Source organism: Crocuta crocuta, unplaced genomic scaffold (assembly GCF_008692635.1).
Source record: "Crocuta crocuta isolate KB4526 unplaced genomic scaffold, BGI_CrCroc_1.0 scaffold9, whole genome shotgun sequence".
NCBI lineage: Eukaryota > Metazoa > Chordata > Mammalia > Carnivora > Hyaenidae > Crocuta > Crocuta crocuta.
This window is the reverse complement of record NW_027551567.1, coordinates 4,369,819-4,381,312: the sequence shown is the minus strand read 5'-3', so window position 1 is coordinate 4,381,312 and position 11,494 is coordinate 4,369,819. Positions and strand designations below refer to the sequence as shown.

The 11,494-nt window shown below is 38.8% G+C and overlaps 1 long non-coding RNA gene across 1 annotated transcript; it reads left to right on the top strand.

Moving 5' to 3' along the window:
• The first annotated feature begins 2,367 nt into the window (after positions 1-2,367).
• LOC144220186 (uncharacterized) lies at positions 2,368-9,022 on the top strand. Its single transcript, XR_013331650.1, has 2 exons — positions 2,368-2,485; positions 8,770-9,022. It is a non-coding gene; the product is annotated as an uncharacterized LOC144220186 (long non-coding RNA).
• The last annotated feature ends 2,472 nt before the right edge of the window (positions 9,023-11,494 follow it).

Genomic DNA, 11,494 nt, shown 5'->3' with positions numbered 1-11,494 from the left:
TCCTAGGCAGTTGAATAATGCTTTAAAAAGGGAGTGGTCATCTCTATTAAATGCTGCTAAGAGAGAGATGTGAGGACTGAAATTCTGTTTTATGGCTTTAATTCTTTGTGATATTAGGGTAAAAATGTTTTCCAGTTTGTTGGCTTAAAATAAAATTTTCAGGGGTGTCTGGGTGACTCACTTGTTGAGCATCCTACTTTGGCTCAGGTTGTGATCTCACAGTTCATGAGTTCAAGCCCCACATTGGGCTCACTGCTGTCAGCTCAGAGCCCGATTTGGATCCTCTTTTCCCCTCTCTCTGCCCCTACCTTGCTTGCTCTCATTCTCTCTCTCTCAAAATTAACCATTAAATACTTCTTAAATGGAATAAATAAATAAAAATTTTAAAGATATTTTGACATAAAAAAGTTATAAATTTTAAGTAATAAATTACATTGAATATTTTCTAGTTTCTTTTGATTTTTAACTTAGAACAATCTTTTTCATACAGAAATTAGAAATTATATTTTATTCTAGTTTTTATAGATTATTGTATTTCAATATTTGTAAATAGCTTTAATTCTAACATCAGAGAGATACATCATGATTTAATTAACAATTTGCTTAATGTTGAAAATTTATATTTCAAATTTTTATTGATACAAAAAATCCCATAAAGATTTTTTTTTATGTCATTTTACCTCTCTCCATCTTCCAGAGCATAATTTTTTAAAGGTTTATTTATTTATTTTTTGAGAGAGAGAAAATGAGAGAAAACGAGAGAGAGAGAGAGAGAGAATAAGAAGAGGAGGGGCAAAGAGAGAGGGAGAGAGTAATCCCAAGCAGGCTCTGTGCTGTCAGCGTCAAGCCTGACATGGAACTCGAGCTCACAGACTGTGAGATCATGAGCTGAGCCGAAACCAACAGTGAGACATTTAACTGACTGAGCCACCCAGGCACCCCAAAGAGCATAATTTTTAATATGACTCATCAGAGTATAGATAAATAAAAGTTTTCATTGTATATTATCTCTAGAAAGACACAGGTACTAAAATTTGAATGTATGTCACAAGTATAGAATAATTTTGTCTTAGTTTTTCTTGCATTAACTCCAAAGGAAACTATGCAGACAAAAAATCAAAAATAGCCTTCTCTCCATATTAAATGCACTCCATTTATGTGATAACAATGCCTTTAATAATAAAAAATAGCCCAACTTCAAAACCAGTGATAAAAAAATACCATAAAAACTTAAAGGCAAGGAATGTATTACCTACATTTTTAAAGATATCTTTTGGGAATATGCTTACATGCAAAAGCCATAAAATTATTTAAAAAGTATAACGTTCTGAAGTTGCATTCACATTCTGTGGAAAGGAAAAGAAAAAAGAAAAAAGGACATAACATTTAAAATACTTTCTGAATCTCTCAGACCTGAAGTTTAAGAAATTTACTTACTAATTCAACAAATATTTTTTGAGTATCTCTTTGTTCATTCCAGGAAGTGTTGTAGGTGCTAGTGCTACAGTAAACAAATGGGGGGAGTGAGGAATCCTAGGGGAGACAGAGCAATAAACTCATGTCTTTTGCCAGTGTCTCTGAAACTAAGCAAGCTAACTTTTTAGCTTGCAAGAGGAATAAAATCTCAGCTCCTTCGCAATTATTACAGATAAATGAGTTTCAAATCTGGCAAATTTATTTAAGCCTTTTTAACCACCAGCAAGTTGACATGTAACACATTTTAAGGAGAAAATCTTGCAATTAAATCAAGTTATATATGTCAAATATTTACATGTCTCTCTATATATATTTATACACACACACATATAGACATGTCTATGTCTATGTATCACCCAATAAGAATTTATTATGGTGAATAATTGAAGTGTTGAGTCCATTGAAAAGAGATAAAGAAGGTGTATTCATTTCTAGGGCTGCCATGACAGCCTATAAATATCACAGACAGGGTGGCTTAGATAACAGAAGTTTATCTTCTCATAGTTCTGGAGGCTAGAAGTTCAAGATCAAGGTGTCACCAGATTTGAGTTCTTCAGAGATCTTTCTCCTTGGTTTGCAGAGAGCTGCCTTCTTGTGTCTTTGCATGGTCACTCCTCAGTCTGTGTGTTTTTTGTTGAACACCAGTCATATTGGATTGGGCCCATCCATATGATCTCATTTTACCTTAATTATCTCTTTAAAGCCCTAACTCACTTCCAGTTTCCAGTCTGGCATGTAAGAAGCTTAGATGTTTCCTAGCAACAAATAAAAAGCTGAACAATCTAAAAAATCAGCCATTCTTAGATCATTAAGAGCAGTGAGGTCACAGGGCAAGCCACTGTCACTAAGACTGAAGAACTGACAGGTAAATACCGAGAATCACAACTTATCAGGGCTTGTGTCACCGTGGGAAGCAGTGCTGGGATGGGGAAATCTGAAGTGTAATGGAAAAATTGTTGGAGGCTAATTGTGGACAAGTCTGAGAAATGAAAACTCCAGGGGGAGCAAGGTATTGTGTCCCCCACCCTGCCTCACACACACACTTTTGTGAGTTGTACCTTTCAGAGCTCTACCAATTTTCACACTGACTACCAGAGATAATTCCTCTCATTCTTCTAACAGAAGAAGAGGAAGATGAACCATTTTGAAATATACCAGAGCACTCTATTCTCCTTAACAAGATCTACCCTCAGGGGAAGGTATTTAACCAGAGCCTAAGCTCCTGAGGTTTTATCAGAGCCTAATCCATGTGGGGAAAACGAAATATCCAATGACAGCTGTCTAGATTTCCAGGTCAGAGAGGAGAAATACCCTATTCTAGCTCACTCTAGCCATCCTGGCCCAACTTAAGGGAGAGGGTATGAAAAGCATGTGTGAAGTTCCAGTCCGAGAAACATTTGTTCACTACAAGACTGAGACCTAATCAAAGGACTAATCCCTCTCACCACACCTCACCATTGTAGCACTTTCTTTTATCCAGCACATCATGCCAGGCTGTCAAGAGAATATTATAAGGCCCAATTCTAAATATAGTCACATTCTGAGGTATGAGGAGTTAGAACTTCAATATATGAATTTTAGGGGTAGGGGACATAATTCAGGCCATAAAAGAAGAAAATAAGTATTTGATTTAGTTTACGCTAATAAATTGGCTTTTCATAAATTATTTCATCAGAAAGATACTTATGCCTGGTGGACTCTTATTATTTACTAGAGACATCTTTATTTAGTGTCCCTTCAATTGCACACTACAGACATGTTAATTAAATACATAATAGAAATATTAGTCACCCTAATAATGGGGTTGGGGTGAGCAGAAATTGGAAAATGTAATCATGTTCATTATTTAAGTTTACTTCGGTATATAGGCCCTTAGGAAATACAAATTTCTCTCTTCCAATCTTTCTGCTTCATTAACTTTTCAAATGTCACATGTCATTGCCAATAATTGGATACAGGATATAAGTCTTTCAAACTAGTAGATTAAAAGTGACAAGTGCAAAGTACTTCATTGTATTTTAATTCTCTTCTTCCTGAGGTTACACACTTTGGAAGAGGACTCTGAGAATCTGTTATGGTTTGAGGTTTTGGTAATTGGCTTGAACTGTTGGCTATTGGCAATCTCTTTGTTTATTGGGGAGAAACTTCAACCCAACTTTAATTGGCCACCATAAGCTTGCCCTTTTATTTGTAAATAGTGGCTTATGCTGGGAGAGATGGTAATTCAATAGGGTTCAGAACCTTCTCTTTTCTCAAGACAGGCTTGTTTGCAATTAGAAACTTGATTTTAAGTTGGATAGTACTAACAGTACAGCCTTTCTGCAGAGCTCTCCAGTGGCAAGCTGAGTGCTCTTTAAAAAAGTAGTTCTTAATGAGAACTTGACCCTACTCCTGGGTGGCTTTGTTAGGAAATGAATTCTTGTCGTTGAGAAGAATCCAGAAACACTTCTGCAAGGAGGAAGGAAGGCCACATTCTGGAGGTTTCAGTCTCTTCTGGCAGAACTAAACTCAAGTGTTTAAACAACTTGAAAACAGTCCCAAATTTCTTCACTTATTCTCTAAGATTCTCTCACCACCATTTCCTCCTTCCTTCCTTCCTTCCTTCCTTCCTTCCTTCTTTCCTTCCTTCCTTCCTTCTTTCCTTCCCTCCCTCCTTCCTTCCTTCCTTCCTTCCTTCTTTCTTTCTTTCTTTCTTTCTTTCTTTCTTTCTTTCTTTCTCTCTCTCATGTTTCACTTATTGTTGAGAGACAGAGGCAGAGTGCAAGCAGGGGAGGGGCAGAGAGGGAGACACAGAATCTAAAGCAGCATCCAGGGTCTGAGCTTTCAACACAGAGCCCGATGCGGGACTCCAACTCACGAACCATGAGATCATGACCTGAGCTGAAGTTGGATGCTTAACTGACTGAGCCACCCAGGCACCCCTACATCACCATCATTTCTACCCAAAACACAGGAATATAGATGTAATTCTATACTCCAGATTAGTCTTGGACATATTGGAGCCAGCTCTCCAAGTTAGATTTATAAATTAAATGCCAAGGATGACCATGGGCTGCAACAATAAAACACTAATCAAGTGATGAGGGAGCATAAGGTGAGCTGAGGGCAAAGCACAAGCTAACCACACTCTCTGACCCCAGGTGGGATATGTGTGATATTCCTCAGGCACTCCTGGATGCCCAAGAACAAAACAAATGGTTAACTGATAGAGATCACAGTCAAGCAAGAGATGAGTTTCCATCAGTTTACAAATATCTTAGTTATCAAAAGTATAATCTCCAGAAACCTATAGACTCAGTTTCCTGGAGCCCCAACATCACCCCTCCATAGTGATGTGGGAAACAAAGGCAAGAAGTAAATGACAGATAAAATTAAATGTCCTCATTAACCTTCAGCCCTGAGACAACCTATGGAGGCAAATACAGAGTATTTGATTTCTTGATAACATTTATCAAGAAATGTCCTACTGTCCTAATGTTAATGCTTACTAGAGGGCAAACAACCTTAGCTTGACAATAGCAATGCTCCTGGCATCTCATGATTCCTCTTAACATATCAAAGTCCTTCTGGAGGCCATAAAAGTCCTTGTGAAAGCCTCCCTTTTGCCTTTACCTCCCCCAACTCCATACTATATAACCAGTCACTCTTTACAACCCCAGTGCAGCTATTTCTGCCCATGGCTCCTGTCCCTGTGCTTTAATAAAATCACTTTTTTTTTTTTGCACCAAAGACATCAACTCTGAACCCCTATCACTCCAAAACCCCATCAAACTGCATATCTAAACATACAACTAGACTAAAGTAATTAAATACATTAAAACTTTGGATTGTGAGCAACTTGTTCTCCACTATTCTAACTTGATAAACAAGCCATGTCTTCTAATACAACAGTACGCGATGCCAAATGTCACATGATCACAACTGAGCCAATGATTCTTGAAATTCGCTTTGATACATAAGTGCTTTGGATTACAAGCATGTTTCTGGAATGAATTATGTTCATGAGCCAAAGTTTTACTGTATATCATCCCACTTCACTTTGGAAACTATGAGAATATACATGTCTGCTCAATTATAGGCACTATAGCAACCTAGGAGCATACATAAGGCAGCCTTTTTAGGGAGTCTTGTAATGAATGATAAGTGTCAGTTTTGAGAACTTTCAGCAAATGGTAGTGTTGATAAATCAAATAGAGAAAAAGGCAGCTTGGTTGAAAGATGGGATTGGGATGAGTAAATACACATTATTAAATGCCTATAGAATCAATTTGGAAAAACATGAGTTTTCTTTTTGTTCTCTTCAACATTTTGAGTATCTATCTCTTCATGGAGGCAGATGATCTACAGCTGAGTTCTGAAAGTTCTCTGAGCTGCATGGTCTTTGGTGAGGTGTGTCCCTGTTTGTGTTCCTTCCCTTTATTGTTTGGCATTCTCTTACATGAACCCTGGATCCTGTGAGGCTGAGCTCCAGAACTCATGCCCACAGTACCTCACTGAATGTCCTCTCAGGTGTTTCATATATACAATTTCTTAAGCATATCATTAATTCTTAACCCATAAGGTAATAGAAAAGATTTTATTATTCCACCTTGCTGATGATGTGGAAAATGTTGAGGTTCGGAGCTGATGGCAACAAGGGATTCTTGAGACATCTTCGGTGCAAAAAGAGGGTTTTATTAAAATAGGGGGACAGGACCTGTGGGCAGAAAGAGCTGCACTTGGGTTGTGAGGAGAGACTGATCATATAAGATTTTCTATCATATGAAGGGGAGGGTGGTGTAAGGGTCCCAGGAAATTGAATCTATTGGTTTCTAGAAGTTTGACCATTGATATAATTGCTTTTTTTCTTGTAAGTCATTAAGACAGTTGTAAAGTGATAGAGACTCTGGCCCGCAGGACTGTTATCTCTATCAGTTAACCCCTTGTTTTTCCTCTAGCAAAGTATTAACATTAAGACAATTGGGCATTCTGAAAGAATGTCACTTGCTGTTTCAAGGACTTGTTAATGGGCTGTAAGTTGTAAAGAATTTAATTTTTTCTCTTTTGCCTTTGTTTCCCATTATCATAGATGAAGAAACAAAATCCCACATGTTACACAGCTGTGTAAACTTTAAATCCATTGCTATTTCCATTTTTTCATGTATAGCCTTTGCTTGATCCCTCTGGATCTTTTTCATGCTGGGGTCAGTCTAAAACATACAGCTGATAGGACAATGTGTTGTCCCTCATGCCCAACAGTTGCATTTAAAAAAAAATTTTAATATTTATTTTTGAGAGACAGCGGGGGGGCGGGGTGGGGAGCAGAGAGAGAGAGAGGGAGACACAGAATTTGAAGCAGGCTCCAGTCTCTGAGCTGTCAGCACAGAGCCTGACGTGGGGCTTGAACCCAGGAACTGTGAGATCATAACCTGAACTGAAGTCTGGCACTTAACTGACTGAGCCACCTAGGCATCCCAACAGTTGCGTATTTAACAGGAGTATTGGATATCTTTATGTAAAAGAAATGATTATCAGTGAGATTGCTAGACCACCTGCATGTTAATGTAATTTCTGGGTATAATAGAGCAGAAGTCTCCTTAGCTTGCTGCCCCAGCATTAAAAATTGAGTTATTCCTGAGATTGTAAATATGTAACGGAACCTGGTCTGGATCACCCGACAGAGGAACCAAGCAGCACTCAAAGATCATGGAAGGCAGGATGTTTATTTTACACGGGTGGGCTCAGAGGAGATCATTCCCAAGGTCTGAGTCCCAAGCAGAAGCAAAGGGGACAATTTATAGGCTGTTACTTCCGCATTCTGCATGAGTAGTAATTTGGCGGGCGAAGCAAGCCAGGTGGGAAGAAAAACCCTGAAGGGGAGTCTTCGGTCACGGATAGGAATTTCCCTATCAGTTTTGTCAGCCATCTTATAACAGCAGATTTTCCCCTATCAAATAAAAAGCTAAATGTGGAGTGTCCCATCTTCTCAGACCTTTGGTGGCAGGGTGCACTACTAACTGCAGAGGAAAGCCACAGATAAAGCCATTATAACAAAACCTCACAGAAGGGCAGTGCTAGAAGGCACCTTAGCAGCCATCCAGCCTGGAGACTCACTCAAGGTCAAGGAAGCTGAGGCCAAGTGGGGGGCTGAGGGTGGGGTGGAGATCCTGCCCAAATCTAATGATCAGCTGGCAGGAGAGCTGAGGTTAGGGCCCGGGTGTCTCTCTTCATGTTTTATTGGAATTCTCACAGCTGACACATTTGTACCTAAATTCAGAATAAATTTCTACTCTGTGAGATGCTTGTACAAATAGAATTAGAAAGTAATGAAGATGTTAATAAAAACCAGGCTCTGCCAAGGAGAGCTAACATAGCATTACTTCAGATATATGTGTACATTAACCTAGAAAGGCACATTCCATGGCTGAGTAAAAAGGATTTGCAAATGACAGAGTTCAAACAGGCTTATTGTCTGAAAAAGAACACAGTGCACTATTTTGAGTCTTGCCTGCAAGCAGGATGCATATTTCAATTAGTCAATCAGCAAGTGATCATCAAGCACTGTATGGGCCCAGTGCTGTGCAAAGCCTCATGAAGGATGCTAAGAAGGGTTCCCACCCACAGGGAGATTTAATGTGGTTGGGAGTCATAACTAATGCCCACAAAATAATTAGAAGCAATTAAATACAACATAGAATGGTGTTGACTCAAACTTCAACAGATGAAATCTGGATGCTCAGTCCTCTCCTACCCCCTTTCCTACAATCACAACTTTAGCTATGTTTGCTCAATAAGCAAAATGGGGAAATGTCAGCAATTTCTTGCTCAGGTAGGATGACATTGTGTGGGAACAATTCTTGGCACAGAAAGTAAGATCCCTGGTCTAAACTCAGAACTAGCTCTTTCTCCAGCCCAACCTTGTATATTTTAGTTATTCTGTCTTATATTTATATAAGACTTATATATTTAGCTTTTCTGTATTTATATATTTAGCTATTCTGTACCAAACTCTCTTGCTGTAATCAACATCAACCTTTTTATTTATTTTAATTATTTTTTAATAATTAAACATTAAAAATTGTTTACTTATTTATTTTAGAGACAGAAAGAGAGAGAGTACACATTCAAATGGGGGAGGGGTAGAGACAGAAGGAGAGAAAGAATCCCAGGGACAGAAAGAGATGTGGGGGTTGGTCCCACAAATCATGAGATTACAACCTGAGCCAAAACTAAGAGTTGACACTTAACCCACTGAGCCACCCAGGCACACCAAGGTCAATCTGTTTTAAGGTTTGAACTTGTTTTGTCTTATAGCTTGCATCTGGCTTGTCCCTTTGGAGACCTTTCATAAAAGATGAATCTCTTGACTGGATTTCTGGCATGGCCTTCTACTGGAGCCTCAGTGCTATTCTTTTGATTCTGATGGTGACCTCTTCAACAGGGACAGTTTACATCCATCCATTGGATGAGTTCTCTTCACTTATGGGAACAGTCAAGCCTCTAGCATGTCACCAAAATGCTTACCTGTGGGTCTGGGATTTCTTTGCAAAAAGCATCTGACTATTCATTCAATCCTTCATGTATTCATTTTTCAAACAACTCTCAAGGAGTTACTAACCTGGGTACTATGCTAGATGTCAGAGCTACAGAAACATTGAAATATGGTTCCTGCCTCAAGGTGCTTGTTCTCAGTCTAGTGTGGGAGACTGATAATAATACAGGGTAGTATGATGTGCTGAGTTAGAGTTTTGGGAGATGTAATCATAGGGCACTTTGGAAACACAGCTGTGGAATGCTGGTCCAGACTGGGAAGGTGTATGTGTCAAAGGTGGCATGGGATGGGGTGTCAGAAAAGCTTCTGAGCAGAGCTGACATAGCAAATAACACCTGCTGAAATTGTTGAGTGACCATGAAGGTTTTTTAGTTTTAGTTTTAGGTTTTGTTTTTTTTTTTATCACAGAGCCCTGGAGGGCCCACGCACATCTTTGTATTTGGGGATGAGTCACTTTACTCCTTGAAATCTCAACTGGATTGTTTTGAGTAGGTGCAGGGTTAACAGACATGACTCTATAAAATGTTAGCAAGAGGAAGACCTTTATGGAAAATGCCTAGCATTTTTCTGGAAGTATCTCAGAAACCACCAAGAAATGCTTATTCCTACTCAAGCCACTACCAGGGGGGAAGCAAAAAAGGATCTGAAGAGATGCAGGTGTTGTGAATATGTGTACTTCTCTGAAGAGGCAATTAATGCACACTGGACAGCATTCAAAATGTACAAGAAATTATATGGTATGAGAAGACCCTAATTCCCTCTCTGGTCCCCCATCCCCTAATACTCTTCTGGGAGGTGTGAGAAATAAGTTCACTGCCCCAATCAAAGGAGGGATGCAGAGACTCAGAGCACAATAAGGTGAGGCTTTAATCAACATTCTTGCAAGAGTGGGTGTTGATGGATAGGCACACTGGGAGCAGTTACAGCAGACAATTTATCTCGTAGCGTGAGTCCTCCTATGGTTCCTCATTGGCTGAGTACTACAGAGGTTACAGCCTTAACCCAGAAGTCGCCTATGGCCCTGTAAGGCCAAAAAGGAGTCTGATTGGAATAAATATACATTCCTTGAGGTAATGCAGAGACATCAGCTCTTTGGTATATGTTCATTGCAAAGCCCACAAAACATAACCCTGCATAAATCATGGGATTTAGCCCCACAAAAGGCTCCAAGCTAAGTATAGAGTCTACTTGAGAGCCTGTCTCTCTCCCTCTATGCCCATCTTCCTGGTTCATGTGTGGTCTCTTGCTCTCTCTCTCAAATAAAATTTTAAAATATGAAAAAAATTATATTTGCTTGTTTATAATTTTGTATTTTGTTGCTTGTCAGATATAATGAACCAAGACTCCCACTCCAACAGAGTCTTGTACCTTACTAAAGGGAGGCCTAAAGTCATTCTTGGGTCCTCTATTCTAGAATTTTGAGTCAATGTTTTATAAATCAAATCATTTATTTATTATTTTAAGGTGGTGGCAGAGTGTCTAGGCTCACCTTTACAAAAAGAAAGTAAAATTTAAACTTTTTGTATAGTGTCCACAAGAATTTAGATTAAAATCTGTTTAACTCATTGGGAACAGAAAAAGTACTTTTTGGAAAAAAAGGAGAGAATCAGAGAAAAAAAGATTTTATATCATAACTTTGCTTTTTGAATAATATTTTATCTGTGCAGAATAAATGAGTTGACTTATTTTATCAAATCCCACAAGGCAAATTCTCTCAGCTTCATTAGAAAAAAACAGTAAACAGAATGGATTTAATATTTTTAGCACATCATCATCTTGTAAAAGAGCTTTCATTGTGTTGTAGGAAAAAAATACATGTAGCCCATGTGTCATGTTCAGTTAGTGGTTCTGTCTGTTTAAGCTTGTGGGATGCTTCTCCTGTAGCAAATGCCACGTGCAGTAAGAAATGGACCAAACTATCATGATTAGTCAGAAAACTATTCTTTAAGATCATAAAATGTTGGGGACTTATCCTCAAAGCATTCTCAAGGCTTGTCCGTTGACTATGCTTTTCTGAAACCTCATTCCTTGCTGTGATGTGGCAGAAGGGAATTGTAGTATTATTAATATTTAACAGCAGGTTAAGGAGAAGGCTAAAAGGGGCTGAAAAACTCATGCCTTGTCATATGGGTAAATAAGCAGTTGGGATAAGAATTAGCAGTTAGAGGATGAGCTTAGCTTCATCCTGTCTCTGTACGTTTGCTCTCTTTGTCAATCTGTCAGCCATGCTTTCATTCTGAAAACCATTGCTGAACACTTACTAACATGCCCAGCTCTGTACTGGTCTCTAAGGATATAGCAAAGAGCAAGACAAAACGCCCATCTTTGTGGAGCTTAGCATTTAGTAGAGAAGACATGTTCTTAATTAACCAACTTACGGTAGAGGGTCTAGATGTGCCTACCCCATCTAGTTGTCATGCACCTCCAATGTCCATATCTTTTTCCCTCTCTCTGTCTGGGAGTATGGAAACTAGGAGTGAGGGGTAT